At 48.6% G+C, this 21065-nt stretch overlaps 1 protein-coding gene across 2 annotated transcripts in view; it reads right to left on the bottom strand.

Moving 5' to 3' along the window:
- The window catches only part of LOC106747463 (cytochrome P450 306a1), a 204458-nt gene that overhangs the window by 83528 nt on the left and 99865 nt on the right, over positions 1-21065 (bottom strand). The window contains exon 6 of one of the 2 annotated variants that reach the window (XM_014625010.1): positions 9529-9683. The gene's annotated coding sequence lies outside the window, so the exon portion shown is untranslated. Of the gene's footprint in view, positions 1-9524; positions 9684-21065 lie in introns of both variants that reach the window. The other variant, XM_014625011.1, reaches the window with a different exon arrangement.

Raw genomic sequence — 21065 nt, 5'->3', positions numbered from 1 at the left:
TTCCCCCCCCCCCCCTCTCTCCCTCTTTCTCTCTCGAACCGAGTATATTACACTTACTACTGCAGAAGTGATACCGAGCCAATGGGCAAACACAAGTAAATCAAGATTGCCAGTGATTTGTGGCGGCCGGAGTGCCCCGGTGAGTTCGGACCGTGAGTTTCGTCGCTCCCTGATACCGGAAACGGCCGTTTCGACCACCAGATAAAGGTGTTTCCACGGGTGCTGCTGCACGGTACCGTCGCCGCCGTCGTCGTCGCCGCCGACGACGACAACGACGGCAACCACGAGACGATAACCGTGATATTTGCCGTGTCGCTCTTTTTCCGAGCGTGCTTCCCGTAGCGCGCGTAATTAAACGTAATTAAGACGGTGGTTGCATAAATACACGTGCATGCAAGGGCGAGGACGACTTAGAAATTATTTGTCGCGTCGACCGTTAAGTTTTTTCCTAAGTTTGCACCGTCCAATTCTCGCGAGAGTCTTGACGGGGAGAGCCGAGAAGCATCGACGTCCTCGCGTGATCCTGCCGGCTGGAGATTATTCTCTCCTCTAAATAAAAAGGTTCATCTTTCTGCGAGTGATTTAACCGGCGCTAGCCGATGCGCCCTTTCTTTCATCCGGATGCAAGTCTAAAAGTTCGACGAGGAGACGCGCGTACGTGCAACAGGTGGCCCATAAAGCGTGCACGTCCGTTTATCAAGGACGAACGAGTGCATTCGTATTGACTGATGGGTGTTAAGGTCCATTGTAACGGTGATGTGATCTGTACGTATCAGTTCTAAACTTGAGCGACAGGAGTGGCGATTACACGCCCCGCGCTGCTTCTAGCACGATGAGATCTCGTCTAGTCTGTTCGCTCGTAATAACACGCTCCTTATCGCAGTCATTTGTCGTTCACGCTGCGCAGGTGCGTGACTAACAGTCCTCCTCGTGCATTTAGCACGCTACCCGTTAAGAAGAACGTTGATGCCCAGCGTTAAACGTCATCGTAACTCGCGGAGAGACGCAACAACCAGATGACGACTCTCTCGCGGGGGAGTACAGTTTGAGTCCAAGTATCTCGTGTAAAATCCAATCGTTGTGTGCGAATGGTTAACAGCGATACGATGTAATGGAGGGAAAATGGCAGCGCAAGGAGCTTTTGTCGCCGAAATATCTCACGGCTCTGGAACCGCGAAGATCTCGGATCAGATGGGTTGCGCGCTCTCGGTGGGCCATCGGGAGGACGGGAAACTTTTATTAGCGAAGTGTCTCATTAGGTGGGTTTCATACCGGCGTTTGGGGGAAAGGTGGGCGCGCCTTAAGGACGAGGAGGAGGGAGGACGGAGAACCAGGAGGATACACCTCGGCGAATTCGCAGACAAGGTGGGCCCACTGAGGCTCTGCATCACGGCCCCTCGCGGTTCGCCCCACGACGATAGTAAAAACTTTTACAGTCCTTATAATTATGGGTAATTCGCGGTAATTAACGAGGCTGGACGGAGTCACGCCGGCAATTTTCTGAGTAATATTTCTGCGACGATAATATCGCGCTTTCCTACGCCACACCGGCGAGAGAACCACCCCCGCGGTTGCCCTCACCCGCTGCGTCGCTCCCCGTCGCGAGTATCAGGATTAAGAGTCCTGCCGCTACGTCCTTCGGGGATTTCCCGATCGAAGAGGGCCCCTCCCCCTACCCTCCGAAAGAGGACATCGCCTCCGAAGTTTCTTCCGGTGCCGATGAAAACTGCGGTCGACGCCCCGCACGAATCTTCTTCGGCCGGGAATTATCCTCTTGGCGACTTCGTGAGACTACATTTATTTTTATCGTTGTGACAAAAATTTCAGTCGATCTGGCATATAGACTATTTACAGATGTATCTTTTTGTCTAACAGACGTATCTATATAACGGCACTCGTAAATGGAACTATGTTACTTGTCTAATACTTTTGTGCACCTCACCTCCACGCGTTTCAATTTATCTCACGAGAGACTCGCGATGTTTCGGGACTCGCAATTGTTATTTCATTTCGGGCAAGATAATTCGCGCGGCTCTCGCCAATGCAGATGTTGGAAGAGATCGCGATTAAGGGCAAATTGCGGCTAAAAGCCGGCGCTTGAGCGTCCCTACCGCGTTCGTTCCTCGTAATCAAATCTGACTACTGCCTAATAATACGGATTAATGCGAGAATCGTCCGACGATTTGCCGATTTCGAGGCCGCTTACGCGCTTCTTAACGATTCGGGGTGTCCTCATGCCGCGGTTACCGCGATGTCGTACAAAAGGAAGCAAAGGGCTCCTCGTCGTGTTCTCTTTGCGCCGACGTCGCGCAGTAAAGATCCTCCGAAACATATCCCCGCGTCGTACACGTCCACCGGTAAACCAAAGCATAAGCGCAACGCGCGTCGGGATACATGCAACTGCAATGAATGTGGGAAAGAGGGAGAAGGAGAGGAAATGAGAGATAGGGAGAAAGAGAGAGGGAAGGAGAAAGAGAGAGAGAGAGAACGAGCACCAGGCTAATTTCTAATAAATATAAAGAGAGTCCTCTCCCTCTCTTCGCCCTTGCCGTACTCGCTGCATCTTCGTTGCATCAGGACTAGATATCATTCCGGGAGTGCATGCTTCGTACTGAGATTACCCAAGATATTCAAATAAATTCTCTCTCCTTCCAGTCGTTCTCTCTGCTCTCTCTCTCTCTCTCTCTCTCTCGCTCGTTCACCTCCCATCCCCTTTTCCTCTCTTCCTTCCTTCGCGGAGCGAGCGACTCGAATGCGCGAGGTACACTCGGCAGATTTGCGAGGGACTTCGGCGAACTCCGTGGACGCACGAGCGGCAATCTGCAAGGATCTCTTCTTCGAATTTATTTTATCGTTTCTGCTGGGAATGACGTTCCGTAACGAGACATAAATTCGCAAAGTCGGGGTAAACAGGGCCGTACGTAACGTGGCCGGTTCTTCCGCGAGCACGACGTCCGCTCGAGTTTACAGTCTCGCCGACAAATCGGCAAGGCGTACACGTACGTATGAGCGTTCGATTTATGCCCTTTCTTTGCATACGCGACCGTTAGCGCTCTCAGAGCGGAAACGGTTTAATATCTGTTTAATGCTGAGGCCGTCTTTTAATTAAACGCGACGTGCTTCGTTCTCGTTTCCCGACTCGTTTTCTGACCCTCCTATTTTCCCCGCTTTCCTAGACGTGTTGAAAAATGCAAGGCCGAATCGGAGGAAGACGGACGGTGAATCTCGCCGATTATTGCGCGTAATTAGTCTGACGAAAGAGATTCCCGCACGACTGCGCGGTATGAAGCGCGAGTGAAATATTGAACTTTCATTTAGGCGATCCCGGACAGGGCGATGCAGAGGATTTTCCTTGCCTTTTCATGAGATGTGTGTCTCGGTCTGGTAATTCGATCATTCGTATTCCCTGGCCAACCTCGGGTCTTCTCGACATCGGGCGATTGCGATTTCGTAACAGTTGCGACAACGATTCACCGCGATGTCGTATGGCCAGAAAAGATTTCAGTGGGACCTTATCTTCGCCGAGAAGTAGCAGGAAGGATTTGACAAGCAACTTATAATCAGGACACGGGAATATCGCCAGGCGCGCTGCGAAATCGCGAAGCTTCGATTAACTCGGCGGCGGAGACGCTCGAATAACTTGCGCGATTAAACTTGAATCCGGGCATGTCTGATCCCGCGCGGCACGATCGAAAAGTGAAATAATTTGTCGAAAATCTCACGTTCGTTCTATCGACTTTAGATTTAACGGCGTCTCGAAAATTCAGATATGGCAAAGCAGCCCTTTTCAAAGTTCCGAACGGGATAGATTTCGAAAGGAAGGCAGCCCCTTTCTTTTGTAGGGTGTTGAAGGGTGCCCGAGTATAGCTGATAATATGGCAGTTTGTATTCTTTGATCGAACCACGCGTCAAGTGACAGCTTTTCGTTCGCGTATTACCTAGCCTTCGATATATTTAATCGCCGTGAAAAGAATCGCATTCATCTCCGCGATATTTAATTCGCAGCGCGTGCGCGTCCAATGACACGTTTTTTTTTTACCTAGCTATAAAAATAGCCCCGAAAAAGGTGTGATTTATAAAACGCAGCGCGAAAATCGCGAAAATTCGATATATTTTTATCCAACTTAAATAACGTAATATTATACGCGTTGACTGTAATTTTACCCTTTTTTTCATGTAATATCATATTATTGTGCGCTCAATAAAATAACGTTCTTTAGGATGGCTATGTTTGAAAGAAGATTTAAAGTTTGTCAAACATTCGAAGCGGGTGGTGGTAAAATCGCAGAGCAGAGCCAACGATCGTTCGGTAATAACGAGGTATCCCCGATCAGCCGATCAGCGGCTCGAACGCGTCTCGACGGGTTGGCGAGTCGGAAAGCAGCACGAGTAGGTCGGCTTCTTCGCCCGGAGAGCGTGAGATCACGGCGAAGCGAGCTTCCTTCCAAGATCGCAAGGCGCGGATGATAATTCGATCGTTCGTATTCCTGGAGACTGGCGTGCGCCCTCGCGCAACAACAGTTTCCATCGGACAGTTGACGATGTGTCGCGGCCCACGTTCGCCATCCACGGCCCCGTTTCCACCCCCGCCGCCCGCCACAAAGCGGACGCATACACTGACGGCCGGTCGCTTGCACGGTGAGCTGAACTCAGCCCCCGTGGGGGTTGGTTGGTTGGTGCCCCCTTTCTCTGTCCGTCTCTCTCGCTCCCTCCCTCTTTCCGTTCGTTCGTTCCTTCTCTTCATCTCTCCCTCTCTCTCTCTCTCTTACCCTCTCTCCCCCACCCCCCTCTCTCACGAGCGCGCGGTTCGCCTAGATACTAGGGGTGGCCGGGGGATCGAGAGGGACGGGGTGGCGCTGCCGCTGCTGCTGCTCGGTATAAGCCAGTGCGCGTCAATAACCGTCCATCAGATGTAATAGCTCCCCGAGACACATCGGTTGCATTTAAATGGCTGCTTAGCCGACTCTGTCTCGACGCCGACGTGGATCTATGGAATTCCATCAAGCTCCACGGGATCCCTTATCGTCCTAACCGGGTCGTCGCGTCTCGGTCCAAGCACCCCCCAGACCCAAGCCTCTCTCCCCCGCCCGCTCCTCCTTCGTTCCCCGGGTTGCTACTGCGATTTTCTTTGCTGTTCCTAAGGAACGCGCGCGTTCGCGGTTGCTTTCTTTCCCCCCGAGAGAAAGAGAGAGGGAGTGGGTTGTGAAAAGGGGGTGGGACGCGGAGAGAGGGGGGAAAAGTCGTTCTACCATTTCTGCTTGCGCCCGTTTCTTCCGAACTGGAGGTTCCTTTGTCGAGCCACTGGACATTCCGAGGGGAGGAAATTTGATCGACATTCTACCTCCGGCGCGATTTCTTTCGGATTATCCGCGCCGCTCGACGAACGATCAATTTCGATGTATTGGTGAGCGGCCGAAGAGTGCGCAAGTGTATCCCATGTTTTTGAGCACTCGCGCTGCGCGATCGAAACTGAATCGTATTCATTAAAATGGAGAAAGAAAGAGAGAGGAGGGCGTAAAATCCGCTTTACTTTTGACGATAAAGCACGAAGTATTATTCGATCTCGCGTTCTTTTTCGCGGACACAATTAAGAACTCGGGGGAGCTAATTCAGGAGATGCGCCGTCGCGAAGTTTACTTTTAATTCTTCGCATTCTCGCGAGGCGTGACATCGAGCGTCCTTGAGTTCCGGTGGTCGCTTTTTCCCCGAGATCGAAGAGTCACGAAGCAGAGGGTCGGAGTCAGGGTAACAACCGGCGGCACGGGTTAAACCCGCTGACTGCGAGGTTCCTTGATTGGCTCCATCCGCAGACCTACGTGCTCGTCACAACAGTTCATTCCGGGGGCGCAGCCCTGCACCCCAGCTCTCTGCGTCGCTCGCCCTCGTCGTCCCGAAATATCGGAATTTCCAAGTGAAACACTCCCTCCTCTTTCCGCGGCTCGCGCGCGCCATGAGAGTTTAAACTGCTAAATGGTTTCCTAACGCGGAAACGATCGGTGTTGTCGAGTTCATTATCGTCCGTCGAGTCGGGGGGAGATACGCGGCCGGAGTTTCTGCGGGTGATTATTTATCATATTCCCCTTGACACGGCAAATTTTTGGTAACGAAACTAAATTATAAAATATCGTAAAAAGATTCGAGGCCGCGAATTTGTTCATGATGTTCGTTTAAAAGCTTAATTTTTAATATTCGGGCGCACAAGCGTTTGATATGAATTTTAATATTTCATATAATATCGCGTTTTATATGTTCGTTTTTTATACATTCCGTCCATACGTATATATATATACACATGTGTGCATATAAATATATTTTTATACCGACGGAGGGTGTGATGAGAACTTTGCTGATATTTCAATAACGGAGATATGTACGAATTTTATTAGCGAATGTACTATTCATAAAGTAATAAACTACGTATGCACCCAGGTTAAACGTACGCTCTCTCTCCAAATCACGTTTGCATTTCCCCGACTAAAAACTTATTCCACTCCGGGTCTCTTTCGGGGCATGAGGTGTATAATGTCGCGGAAAACTCGAGCCCCGCGACTAGAAACACATCTACCACACGCTGGATGCGCGCGCGCGTACTCGAAAAACACAAATTTGCATACCGCAAACGCAGAGGAGGTTGTATATTCATCAAAGCGGGCGCGGAAGGCTCAACGATCGGAGTGATCCGCGTATGAGCGATACGAGATTATTCTGGTGAGATTCGCGCGACAATTTACGGCGGCGTAGTTACGCGCGAAGCGAGAGCAAGGGGACGTTACATCCAATCCTGTTCGAATTCACGAGGGAGGCTCTCTCTCTCTCTTTCTCCCTTCCCCTCTCCCTTTCCCTCGCAAGGATCGGCCGGGCGCTTCGCAATCCGCGGAACTTGGTGGTCGCGCCGGGCGAGAACTCGTTCATCCGGACGACGCGACGCCCGCGAAACCGGGCGACTACTTTCGCGTTATTGCTCAATGTATAATAATTTGGGGGCAGCCCAGCGACGGGNAGCCGCCATGCAGATCCTTTTGCCTGTAGCCACCCCTCCCCCCGGCCGCGGCATCGTTCTGCGGAGGGTCGTCGAGGTGGCGGCGCGGCCGGGGGGAGGGGTGGCTACAGGCAAAAGGATCTGCATGGCGGCTCCACCGCGTCGCAAATCACTTAAACTGCGGCTGGAGCTACGCGAGGGCGAGCTCGACTCCGGGAGGGGGAGGGCGGGTTGGATGGTCGAGGATGGAGGAGGCGAGGGAGGACGTGGGTGGAAGAGGCAGAGGAGGAGGGTGATTATAAGACCGCTCGGGGTTGCTGGCTAGCGAGGTAGTACCATCCGTTATGACTATAAATCTAAGATAACAATAACGTCCCCCGCGCGCCCTCCACGCATCCCCTTCGCTCTTTCTCGCTCGCGCCCTAGTCCGCTGGTCTATCTTTCACCCCTTTGCACCCGCGGCCCCCGCGCGACTCTACCCATCCTCGCCCGCTCTGAACCCCTTTGCCTCTCCTCTCTCGTTTGTCCGGCGGGCATTAATGCCCGCCTGCGCCGAGCTGCTCACCGGCCATTCGACGCACGTGTCCCGGCCGCCCGCTCGTGCAGTAGCACACACGCGTCATCGTATCGACATTAACGCCACGACATGTTCACCGTTACGTCGGCCAACGTGCCGACAGAGACGGGAGTTCGTACACGGAATCAGACCCGGGCCTGATTAGGAGAGCTCCTTTCGCCGAGACTCGAAACCGTCGAGACAAGTGCGAGTGTCGAGTGCAGGAACGCGTGGCGATTTTAACTCCGAAACAATTCCGTCCGAGGTGTCTATAATGGGGGGCTACGAATGACTCTCCGGATTTACAGGATGTCCTTTCGTGAAATTTCGGATAAGCAAGAAAGAGGAGGGGGGGTTGGATCGAGAGCAAGTTCTTTGTACGGGGAAATCTGAAATTCGACATGGTGCGTCGGATGGGCACTCCCCGCGTGTACACACGCAGGCAAATCATTTTACACAAGGACGAGAAGAAATATAATGGAAAATATCAGCAGACGGGGCTTTTAAGCTGTGTTGCTCTCCGACAAATATCAATGATACAGCGTGTCATAACTTGTTTAATAAATTATGAATGTTATGAAACAGCGTGACAACAACAGTATGTTCTCTGAATGACGTAAATATTAATAATAATAATAATAATAATATGGATATTGTATCAACTCAAAGGGATATCAATGCGTTCGGATCGACATCAAAACGGAGGCAAAACGAAATAATGCTTTAGATGACGCGTTAATTTTACGCGGTTATTATTAAGGTTTGCCGTTGTCGCTCCCCTCCCTCCCCGCCCGCTCTTCGCGCAGTAGAGCGGAAATATATCGGGGTTGATTCATGGGGCGCACTTAATTCGCGATTGTTAGAAGGCTAATCTTCGTCGTATTAGGAGGGACTGTATCGCATCGCGTACGTTTCGGGCCGCATTAAATTCGTTTGAACTGATGTACGTGCACAGTGTGCCCGGCCATTTGCGCGCAACGCACCTGTAAATTTATTGATATTAGAGGCAATGAGCGCTACAGCTGGTGCTGACCGAACCGAACGCAAGCCGAAGCATTATTTCGATAAACGCTGGGAAGAAGCGCGGCCCATATTGTATCACCGATGCAATAAATAAAAGATAATGTAAGCTTCGTAACGCGAGCTCAAATATAAGCCGTATAAACGATAGCCGCGGCTAGCGCAGTTCTGTGTCCCCGAGCTATTTATCGAGGTTACTTATTTCGCACTTGTCGGAACACGGGGGAATCGCGAGCGTCGAGGACGCGCTCGGGGTGAGGCAGCGCGAATTGTGCATTTTTATTTTTAAAAGCTAACCCTGCAAAATCGTCCCTTCGGTCTTTATATTTCCTTCGAGTAGCTGTCTAAAATCTCGCACTGTCGAAATATGCAATTTACGCATGGTGACTGTTTTCACCGGCGATTAATGGGATTTAAGTTGAGTGGTCCGTCAAACCATTCTCTTAATAATTCTTTTAAATCTTATATGTATATATTATATGTATATATATTATCTGTATATCGATGGAAATCTGGTCTACACTGATAGAAAATTATAGTTATTTTCGATGCCATATTTTCGTTTCGTTTTGAAAATATAACCACAGGGGATTCACAATTTATAGTAATACCTGCGATACACGTACACATATTTAAATATTGATATACCACTTTCCATTATGTGTGTACTTCTATTGGTTCAACCGATGTATAAATAAAGCATTAATAAGGAAACTAAAGAAACAAATATCTCCTTGTTTGTAATATTGCGTGTATATTTCCCTTAATTTCGTCAAAAATTCACGTTTATTACCGAGATAGATAAAGTTGTAAGAATTGTTTTCAATAAATAATAAACTTATGAAAGGGCCTCTTAATATCATCACTGAAAATCCGGCGCTCTACGGACTAACTACCTTAACATGCGGTCTAAGCATAGCATGTATTACGTAATAGAACACTTTATGAGCATTTGAATTATGCACTCACCGACCTGCGTAGATACTCGATGTCCAGCCTCGTCCTGCGTCCTCCGATGAGAGGATGTCCGTCGAATTTTCTCAGCATCAATTGTCCCACGCGTCAGTCTTTTCTTTCTCACTTCATACTTCACTCGCGACACGACCGTCTCAATTGACGTTTAACGACCTGAAACGAAAAATACACGACAAATTTCAAAGCGAATTGTTTTACTCGCGAGTCGCGCGGAAAAAAATCGCAAACGAGAGAGCGTGCTCTGGTATCACGTATCCCACCACGCTGGTCGTTTACCTCACTTACGACGGACAAGTTAGAGGGACAAGTGCAGCACGTAAACAAACGTAGTGCGCCGACGCGAGAGCAAGTGCCCAGCGTTCGCGGCGGCGAGCCGAAACCTGATGTCGACGCCGCGGCTTTAAACCGCTGTAACTCGCTAACGAGTCGACGTAGCGACACGAAATAAAAAGCACCCTCTTTGTCACGCACGTTTTGACACGCGTCTATGTCACTTTTTCATTACCCATTTGAAAATATCGACCGTCGTGATCGATTAAAGCGCGGCGAACACGCCTGCACCGAGCGACGCGCAGCCTCTCTCATCCGCGATAGAATCAGTTCAGATTCCTTTCTTCGTCACGTCTAACGATGTTAGACGTCTCGTTGTAGTAATGATGAGATTAATGTTGTTACCATGAACCAAACTAAAGGAATAATCCACAAGATATTTTCAATGTTTCCAAATTATACACAGTAGAAAAATTGTGTGTAAATAATAGTCCACTGAAATTTTCGCATTACTTCAACATGGGAATACGTTGAAAAGTACACAGATATATGTTAAATTAATATATTCGCCCTGTTAACATATTACTTTTTAACACGTTCACCTTGTTAAAGTAATACAAAAATATCAGTGGACTTGAATTATTTCAACAAAATTTTTTACCGCGTACAATTATACGCAGACAAACTTTACGATTCGGACGATACGTTTTAATTTGTTACATGCCAGTGAACATTTTTAAGAGACACGTACCAATAAAATCGGGAGGGAGGGGAGGAGTTCGGGAGATTAACGACGTGTCGGTGAAATTGACGCGAAGCTACGAGTCACCTGTCCGCGGATTCAGTTTCGCGTCTCTCACCCACCGGTATACCCCCGCGGCCTCGCGATCCTCTCGCGAAGGAGGAGCGCGATATTTCGCCGCCTGAGTTCGCGGCGCGATAACGCTGCTGATTTAACGTTTACGTCGACAACGCTTTTAATTGGGCTTATTGCCGTAAACAGCGTGCGCGTTAATGAAAAGTACCACGGCGCGGCATTACTATTCGGTACATTAAGTCGCCAAATGAAATTCACAATCGATGACCGCGCTGGACCGTCGGCGAAAGAGTAATAATGCATCGCGATAAATATGTATACGAGTTTATCGTAATAATGAGTTCACTGATTCCTGGCACAGAGGGAGAGAAATACAGAGGTAGGCGGGATTGGCCTGCAGGACGGCGTGGCGGGTGGCCGTGGGAGGAAGCGGGGCTGCCGGGGGTGGCGGTCGAAGTTGGGTTATTTTATTGGGAATTTTGGCGAGTCGTCGCTCGAATTTGCGAATCGCGCCTGTTCGATAGCTTTCAAAGGTAAATTAATATCGCGCCATGAACACGTGCCCATCCGATGCACTGATGAGCTTAATGAGAACGGAAGTAAAGAGCCGTGGATAAATGTTACTTTGATCAAGCACTAATTGGGCTTGCGGGCTAAACTCTAATTGTCCGTGAGCTCAAAAGGCAGCGGGCGCGGAGGATATTTCGACGAATTGATTTTGGCAGAAATAATTTCGGCCGATATACTCGCGCGCGCATAGGCCGGCCGCCGCCGTTTATGCCGTTTGCGAGACACAGGGGTTAATCCGTGGGATGAGGCGGAAAGGTCGGGCGGACAGAACGGTGGGTGCAACGTGTCCGTCCAGCAATAAGGAAAATGTAGGAATGAAGAGCCGTTTGGCTACATCTGCTGCTAAGTCGTCCATCACGTCCGCTCTCTACCGGGGCCAGCTAATACACGTATAATTACTCCTTTCTAAGATTTATTTTAATTAGCCCCTATATCTTCTCTAACGACCAGCGCTCTGATTTAGCACAAACTGTTTCATCCCTACCTAACGGCGCGGTGTAACGTCTCTAGCGGCGCGAGAGACCCTTTTACGACTTCAATCCCCCTTTAGTCCGCTAAACTGGCGATCTTGTTGTGTGTATCGAGCGATACATATTAAAAACTCGGACGACACGCGTTCTCGGGCAAGGTCGAAGCGATAACGCTCGTGTCACGACACGATTGCCTAGCCTTTTCTTTAATCAAACCCAACGTGCATAATTTCTACGCATGCGATGGGAACTCGTTACGCGCTGAACACTCTCTGTGTCGATCTTATAAATTAATTTTCCGCTTCTGCTCGCAAATGTCCGAAAAAGCGGTTGAATTTTTTCAATAAAGCTTTGCCGAAACGATTCCACCCGTTTGATTACATTTTATCCCCGGTAATATTGCATTTCCATAAAAATTTGTCGGAAACGTTACACGGACGCGTTGTATAAATTTGTTTCGCGAGGTAAACGGTTTACCGTCATTTTTGCGCGCACGCGCCTCTAATAATAATGGCGATTGCAAAAGTGAGCGAGTTAACAGTCGTTAGCCGCGCCGAGGAACTCGGCGGATTAATAGCGTTGGTTATTCGCGAGCGGTGTGCGATGCGGTGCGCGATTAAGTCGCGGCGGAGCGCGATCGGTGCTCCTAAGGGTCGCACTAAATCAGCCTCTGACGTCCCGGCCCGGTCTTAGCTCGGTTTTCGCCGGTAATATTGTTATCATTAGTGATTAGGAGCGGCCGTCGGCGGCGAGGGTGCGAGTTAACCAAGAAGACGGAGAAGGGCGCGCGCGCGAGGAGAGGAGGCTCTCTTCGTTAGCCGTGCTCGTTGGGTGGCGCGGCCCGCTCGCTCCATTAACCCGTTCATAGGCGATCCAGCGTCGTGGCGTCGTCTCACACCCCCGTAAGCCGCTAGTAAATCACCTCCGACGCCCGCCGCCACCCCCCACTCGGAGCTCTTCCTCCGCCGCCTCAGAAACCGTGGCGGCGGGCGCAAACCCGAAACTCAAGCCAAACATACGAACAACCAACGTCGCGCGAGGGGGTGTAAGATCGCCTGCGAATCCGTAATCGCCGTAAACCTGAGGACTTAGGCGGTCGGGATCGCGGATTCGCTATCTGCATGCACATACACACACACACGGATTCGCACTCCGAAATGCGAGTGCAGGTGCGTGTATGTGAGGAAGCGAGAGAGAGAGAAAGAGAGAACTCCTCGCGCGTATAAACCGAGAACATACGAGGGTGGGACGTGGGGATGGGAAAGAGAGGGAGACTGAGAGATAGAAGGCGAACGAGGGAAGGACATCGGCGGCGGTCGCCTCTAGCCTAAATCTATATTTCCACCACCCATATTCCGTATCTGTTCATCTGGTGCCGGCAACCTAACCGTGGCAGAAGCGTTTCGCGCCACCTTACCCCTTTCGTCCCGTTTCGTCCCGTCTCGTGGCATCGCGCGTAAGAGCAAGGGAACGAGCGAGATAGATAGAAAGAGAGAGAGAGAGAGAGAGCTCTGCCTCTCCGTGCTTCCGAACAACTACCGACGCCTCGAACTCCCCCCCTCGCCCCTTTTGCCATCCTCCCTCCGCCGCTAAGCGACAAATCCTCGCGGTGCTCCTACGGACCGGTACAGCGCGACGGCACGAGCACATTTCCCTGAAATACGACGTCCCCGGGAGCATAAACGCCGTTACTATTCCCACAAGTTGTAACTGGTGTTAATTATTGACTTGATATATATATGTATATGTATATATATATATATATATATATATATATATATATATATATATATATATATATATATATACATATACATATATATATATGCTGAGCCAGCGGAGCGACCGTGGACGCGCGGGGGCGAACGGGTGGGCACCCACGGCTCGGGGTGAATTTGCGCAAGCGGAGTTATTCGCGTGCGACGCTCCCTGCCGATATCTGATTATCGTCCGTCTTTGCCGTGATAGTGCAAATAATTAAACGTCCCGCGGCTTCCCCTGCGTTTATATTCGCGTGAGATTGGGCGCACTCCCACGTACACGGCGAAGGGAAGTCGATTCCGGGGCTTCACGGACTGCTTCTTACTTACAGTCAGCGTCATCGAAACCCGCTCGAGACCCCGGCCCCTATTCTTGAAGTATTTGCATACACGTGTCACCGTGTAGGTATTGCGTCATAAAATTGTGTCATAAAATTTGCTGCGCAACGACAGCGTATACGCAACCATTGTAAGAACAAGGGCTTCGAATTGCGCCGTTTGTACGGAACTGTGGGCGCAAAGAAAAGCAAAGGTAGTTTATACTTAAGTTGCGTATGTACTATCTAAAGTGCAATCAGTGTATTATCTTAATCCCACTCTTGAAGTATCGTCAATGATTTTCCCTGAAATATTCTTATATAATTCGGTTAAATTAATTTAATTTATATTTGAATTTAATTTGTATTTGAAAGATACGCTTATCCCGATGGAACTCGAACTCTCGAAATCTGTAGTTCTTGAGTCTGCTGTCATACAAACAACACTAAATATGACATATGATTGAATGCATATGCGATATATATGTACATATATTTCCGCTACGGGAAGTAGCGTAACGATGTGCAGTGAATCTTTCACTGGCGAAAATCAGTGAAGTATTGGACAAAAGAGCTAAGTGGAGGAGTTTCCACTAAAAATGAATGAATACTCATTAATTACCGATAGAATATTATTTCGCTGATTCAATTAATGACATTCTCGATGATGCGACTTAAGAGAATAATCTACTATTAATAACGTAATAAAGGAGAGAAATTCCATCGGGTAAATTGGGTACGAATTGGGCGTTTTAAAGAATAACGTAATCCTCGATCCTCACGAACGAAATGTACTATCCGCCTTTAACTGCTTTCTTCGCGGACATTCTCCGTCCGATCCTTTTTAGAGCCCTCCTCTTTTTACGCACGGTAAATTTCCCGTGGGTCGCGTGGGACGGATGCCTGAGTTTACCCCCACGATGACGCCGCAGAAGCCGCGCGACAGTCCCGACTGTCGTCGCGCACTGAAGGGAACATTAAACGAGGATTTACGAAAACAAGCAGTCGGAAAAAAGGTTCGTGCCGGCCATCGCGCGCGCACGCGACATCCGTGTCTGCATATCCGCGGATATTTCCCCGTGCGCTTGATTTTCATTTTTCGCTAAACCAGCACTCGCCTCGGTGCGTTGAAAGACGGTGAGTGTACAACCGCGCACGAAGTTGTACGTTATTAGAAGGTCTCTACGGTGTCCCAAAGACATTCGAATCAGAATTGACCGCTGGGACATTTCCCATTGCTGTGTTTAATTTCAGTGTATTCGACCGAGTCAGAGATAACATTTCATCTGTTTATAAATTGCTTTCAAAAATAGCATATTCCGCATAGATATTTTCCCAGATTTTCCTATGCGTAGATTCGAATTAGAAGATCCAAAGTTATCTCAAAATAGATTGATATCAATTGGAAATCCCAATTCTTATCCCAAACATAGGATGAAGCTTTTTTCGCAACACTGATTCGCGATACCATGCGCCGCAGCTTGTTTCTTTGCACGCGTACGGCTGCTATCGCCAGAGTCGAGTGACAATTTAATTAAATATCAGATTAGGAGATTAACAAACGAGGTTGTATTTTTAATTTTATCGTGCATAATAACGCATGTAGTGTGTATGCACTTGTAAAATGTAAATACTTAAAGTATTTTGTACACGGGAAGAAAAATTAGCTCCCATAGCTAAAAACTAGCTGTGCATATGATACAACTGAAATTTAGTACTAGACCTATTTTTTAGCTGTGAAAGCTAATTCTTTTTTCCATATATATTTTATTTAATCATAGTGTAAAGTAAAGATCAGAAAAAATCTGTAGGAAAGCAATGAGGTGATCTAAATAGGATCCGTTTATGTTATCCATTTGGAATCGTATATTTAAAACGTTATACTTTTCACTAGAACCTGCATTTCTAGATTTCCCAAATAGAATCCATAATTAATTTGGGAAATCAGACTGAGGTCCTCCAATTAGATCCCAAGAAATTTTCTATCGATAGTTAGATAGTTAACTTCTCGCGCCATTATCTTCGTGAAATTTGCGCAAATGAGGGAAAACAGTGCATTACGTTAATTTCGATCATCTAAAAATAGCGAACCGATTAGATATTTGTTCTCTCGCTCGACCGTCCCGTTTTCTAACGCGCGAGGATGCGCCGACGACATTTGCCGGAATTAGATTTGCAATGGCGATGCGACACGCGGCACTTCTGGTGGGACGGTAAGACAAGGATGGGGTTAATGTGCAAAGAAAGGGTCGATGTGAGCTGACAGTGTCGGAATACACCTCGGTTAGGTCTGCGAGAGGGTGTCGGCAAGGGGACAGGGGTGGGTACCGTGGTAGGCAAAACGGCGTCTGCAGACGCTCGGCTGTTAAGCAGTAAGCATGAAAGATGGTGATGCCGCCCGGGGGAACTCCTTCCGCCGCTTTCATTATTAAAGGTCCCTTCATAATTGACGGACTTGCCACGCAGTTTTCTGCGGAACTCGGCGCCGGTGAAACTCTCTCTCTCTCTTCCTCGCTCTCTTTCTCTCTTTCACCGACCGACCGTTCGTTCGTTCGCTCATTCGACCGACCGACCGACGACGCTCCGCGAACTTTTTCGGTGCCTCTCTCCGAGGCATACACCGAGCATCGGGCGAATCAGATCGCAAGTGTGCAAGAGTATGCATCCGCGAACTTTGCCCGTCCGATTTATCGCGCGCCTTTAATGCGCGGTTTGCTCCGAAGCCGCTATTCCTGCGAGGCAAATCTGGAGTTTTATTTCCGCTGGGAAGAAGTTTCGCCGAGAGATATACGTACGGTAGTTATGGAGCTGCGGATTATTCCGTGTGATGTTGGGGCGATCGGTTGAGATACATCGAATTTGATTTTCTTCAAACTTTTATCACGAGTAACGCAATTATCGCCCATCAAAGCTTCTAACTCGTTGTACCTGTCCTCGTTTAAGTAACGCGAAAAATCTTGCCACGCGTTTTCTTGCTTCTGACGTCATTAAACGAGGACAGTAAGGAGGCAAGTAATCGGCAGCCTTAATTAACGTGTATGTTCGAACGATAAGAATTGTTTTTAATTGTCTCGAACACGACATGCGAAATGGGTTATAGATTATAATCCCGCTAATAATCCTCCTTTCGTACAATTTCAAGGAAACACCGACGAAGCAGACGTTACGATCGCTCTCTGAGCCGCCTCATGTTTTTACACGGTTCTGCATTTCGGAATGAGCGATGCGTGAGAAAATCCGTAAAGCGGCCCGATAAAGTCTTCAATATCAGGGTACTCCGCACGCATTCTTGTTCGCAATTACCGCGCCACCGCAAATGGGTTTACCCGGAGTGCGCGCGCGGCCGATCGCGGAAAGCGGTTCGTCTGTCGTTTCGATTTGTTTCCGGAAAGGGAAGCCGCTACCTTCTAAACAGACGAATCGTGTGTATGGAAGGGCCCACCCCCGCCTACGCATTCCCTGCCATCGCGGGAAGCATCCGGCTAAATTGAAAGTTCCGTCTGAGAGGGAAATACATTTGTAAATGAAACAGTCGCGAACGTATGCCCGCGGAAGCCTGCGGCTATTCAATCTAACCAGGGCACAAAGCTAATAGAAATCCTACGTCTTTCGCATAAAGGAAACCGTGAAATAAAATCGAATGTGAATCCTCTTGCGCGGATTACCAATAACTTGAGCGCTCGCTCACGAGATTCGTGAAATCAACTCAACCCGCGGCCGTATGTTCGCCATGGAAACCGCCAATGTAACAAAAACCAACCGTGGAATCATTGCGTCTCGATTAGCCGTACGAGCGACATTACGCGGCTATTTCGGGAGTAACTAGGAGATTGTTGTGGAGATAAAAAATCTTCATGATTTCTTGGAAGCACAATTGAAATTAATATCATTAAATTCAACCCGAACCCGTGCTTTCGAACGGCGCAATATGTGAAATTAGAATGCGCGACAAGCGTAGAAATTTTATCGCCGGGTGTATTTGGTGTGCCGTTCATTTGGAGACGCTAAATTAAATTTACGCTACTTAACATTCCAAGATACACGTGTGGATTTATTCTTGCCGATCACTATCACACGGACGCGTTGCAATTCTCGTGTCGGTATCTCGATCCGGGGAAAATCCAAAGTCGCGGAATGTCCGTCTAAGTTCGTGCGGAGAAATTTCGAGGAGCGAGAGAGGAGAGGAGAGCGGCAGTCCGCGTCCCGCGACTCTCTCGTGGTTCTCTCGACGAGATCGATCGAGAATTCTTTTAGCGTGAGCTCGCCCGTTTCAGGAGGAATTAAGGTTAAGATTTAATTTCTGATTAGGCGGCATCGTGCTCTCCCGCGGGAGCAATCTCGCTCGGCCATTGTGACTGACAGAAACGCGCGATTCCACGAGATGGAAGGACCGACCAGCATACGAATCGCCTGCTTTAACCACTTCCAGCTAGCATTTCGACTAATAACGACTAACCCGCTAGCAGCATTCTACCTATAATGGTATGCGCTAGCGCGAATCTCCCATCTTCTGTATATACATATACATATAGGTACGTAACGAAGGCACGGATTTCCTATCCGTTGAAGAAGCAGCTTCTTATCGTACGGCCGTCTGCACCTTCTCGCCGGAGCGGTTTTGCGGCGCGAATGACGACAACGCGAAGCTTATCGCGCTTATAGTGGGCAATAAAAGTTTCGTATTATCATAAAAATGAGCGGGACGTACGTCACGCGATCAAGGGAGCAAACTCGAAATTTCATTCCAGCTTGAAGTGCAAAGAAGAAACGTATGAAGAGACAATTTAGGGATTTTGAAGCGTCGCGCGACTTATCATTACGTTAACGTGACGAGTAACAACGAAGAAAGGGAAATCCGGAAAATCTCTCTTCGACATAAAAGGCACCGTGCGATCGAATATTTTGACATTATCTCGCAAATTCCAAGTGTGAACCTGTCGCATGACACAATGACTGTCTCGTTGATTCCTTTCGAACATTTAATGATTGAAATTAAACACGAGTAACTTAAATACGAAAAAATAAAAAAAATTAAAAATCAAATACGAGTAACTAAAGATACAACAAATAAAGCCATTTCGTGAATATTTTTTAACGAGACGTGTGTTCTCGTCGAGAATACGTATCTTCAAAAAATCTACAACATCCCCTCTGATGAATTCGTGATTGCTTTGAGATTTGTCTTAAATTCCATCTTCTTCACTTTTAATGGAAGGATTTATAAGTAAAGCTTTGGTATACCGATGAATTCCCTGCCCTTACCCATCATTTCGATGTATCTAACTTAAAAGGGAAAGATCCGCGGGGAATCTCTCAATCGTTCTCGACTTCGAATCCTGAAGAATGTATCCGCGATGATGGGTGATAAAGGAGGATCAATCTGTGTGGCGAAGCTCTTGCTTATAAATCCTTCCATTATCAGCAAGAAGGATGAAATATAATCAACATAAATCTCAAAACAATCATGAATTCATCAGAGGGCACATTGCTATTTTGCGAAATGAGTGCGAAAGGTAACGAGTGTATGCTCGAAATAGCCCGACAAGCATCGCCAAATAATGTGGACATCGAAAATTCAGAATTCGACGAAATTACGACCCCGAATTAATATGCAACGCGTTTCCCCGAGTCGAAATTTTGATGCTACTTTGACACGCTTAAGGATAGCTCGTGCCTACTTGAACGGCCTATAGACTAATAGAAACTACTTTGACTATATTGACACTCGTTAACTTCTCATTTGAACTTCAAATTCTACAGATTTAATTTTAATGCTGCCTTGAGCCCTCTATTTTGACTCTAAAATGGCGAAAACGGAAATTCAAGACATCATCGGGGTCAAAATAAAGGTATAATTATATTATTAGAATTGTAATTGAACCTATTTTGCTATCTTAACTCTTACGGCGTTGTGGAATCAGAGGTTTAACACAGGGCCAAAATTTGGACTCGGGTTAGTTGCCTTATTCCGCTGCGAGGAAGACGCAACGAGTATGAACCACGAGACGTTCAGCTCTCCGAGATGCGCCAGCTCGCGAAGATGCTCGACTGAAGATGAACCGGAAGTCCAGTTAGGGACGAACTATATCCCGATGCGCGACCCGGAGAGTGCGGTGAGGAATTAAGATTCCGAGGAGGGCGGATCTCTTGGAGGTCGCGGTATTAGGGTAACGTGAGCTAAGTCCTCAAGATAATTTACTGTTCAAACGTTAACCGGGCGCGCGGGTTGGCTCCTCCGGTCGGCTGAGCGAGCGGATAAGAGAGAGCGGAGGAGGAGAGAGTGAGAGAGGGGCGGAGGGGGGGTGGGTGAGAGAAGAAAGGAGAGTAACGTTCTCCTGGGCCTGACAACGCCACGACGACTCCCGGCTCCCGGAGCTTTTTACCCTCGCTGCCGCTGACACATTTCTTGATTTTCAGAACAATGGCGCCATGCGGCAAGGAGGGTGTGTAAGACCGCGTGGTAAACAAGGTAGTACACGTACCTGGCAAGTAAGTACATGAAGCCGAGCGGCGCGACGTTGCGGCGACGGTGGCGGCGGCGGAGGCGGCGTGGCGATTCGAAATGCGCATCGCGTACCGTCACGCCGTTCCCCCGGCGCTCGTTGAATCGAACGCGGCGGCCTCGCGAAAAATCCGCGGAGAAAAGCACGCCGGCGACCACGGAGGGATGCCTCGTGCAGGTACCGCCAGGGAGGACGGCCTTTTTAAGAACTCTGCGAACGGGAGGACCTCCGGGACGACTTGGATATTCCCTTTACGTTGCCCGTATCTCCGAGTCGGCCCTTCTCTTTGAATACGGAGGCCGTGGGCTGTCCGGGGAGTATCGAAGTCATCGAGAGGCGAGGAATATTTATCGACGTTATTCGATTTCGGACGCGACGGCGGGGGCTCGGGGATGGTAATGCTGAACGTGCGTGGAGTGCGTTCTCGCGGTAACGCGCGCGGTCCCTTTGATTCCCTTTGGGAGCCGCGTCTTTCTCATTTGCCAATTTTCAGCGTCAGCCAAGTGGAATTCTAATGGCGCGCATTTTAATCGGATTAGAGTTAATTAGACTGCCGTTGCGTGATTCAACGTTCGTATGATCTCGCGATTAAATTTCGCGAATTAATCGTTGTTTAGTTTACGAAGCGGGCCGAGGGGGTGTCTTTTTCACGGGAGTCCAGTGGCTCCGCGGCCGGTGTATCTCGTAAGGGTGGTTGGTATATCCGCACGAATTACGCCCGGCGATTTCTCAGTTTCGAGTGCGGGATTAACGAGCGATTACGTCGATTGCATTTCGGCGAAGCCGAAGAGCGACAGGCCGCTTTAAGATTCGACGAGGGGAGGGGGG

The sequence above is a fragment of the Dinoponera quadriceps genome, unplaced genomic scaffold (genome assembly GCF_001313825.1).
Source record: "Dinoponera quadriceps isolate SergipeBrazil2010 unplaced genomic scaffold, ASM131382v1 scaffold1750, whole genome shotgun sequence".
Taxonomy (NCBI): domain Eukaryota; kingdom Metazoa; phylum Arthropoda; class Insecta; order Hymenoptera; family Formicidae; genus Dinoponera; species Dinoponera quadriceps.
The sequence above is the reverse complement of the archived record's forward strand: the minus strand, read 5'-3'. Positions and strand labels throughout refer to the sequence as shown.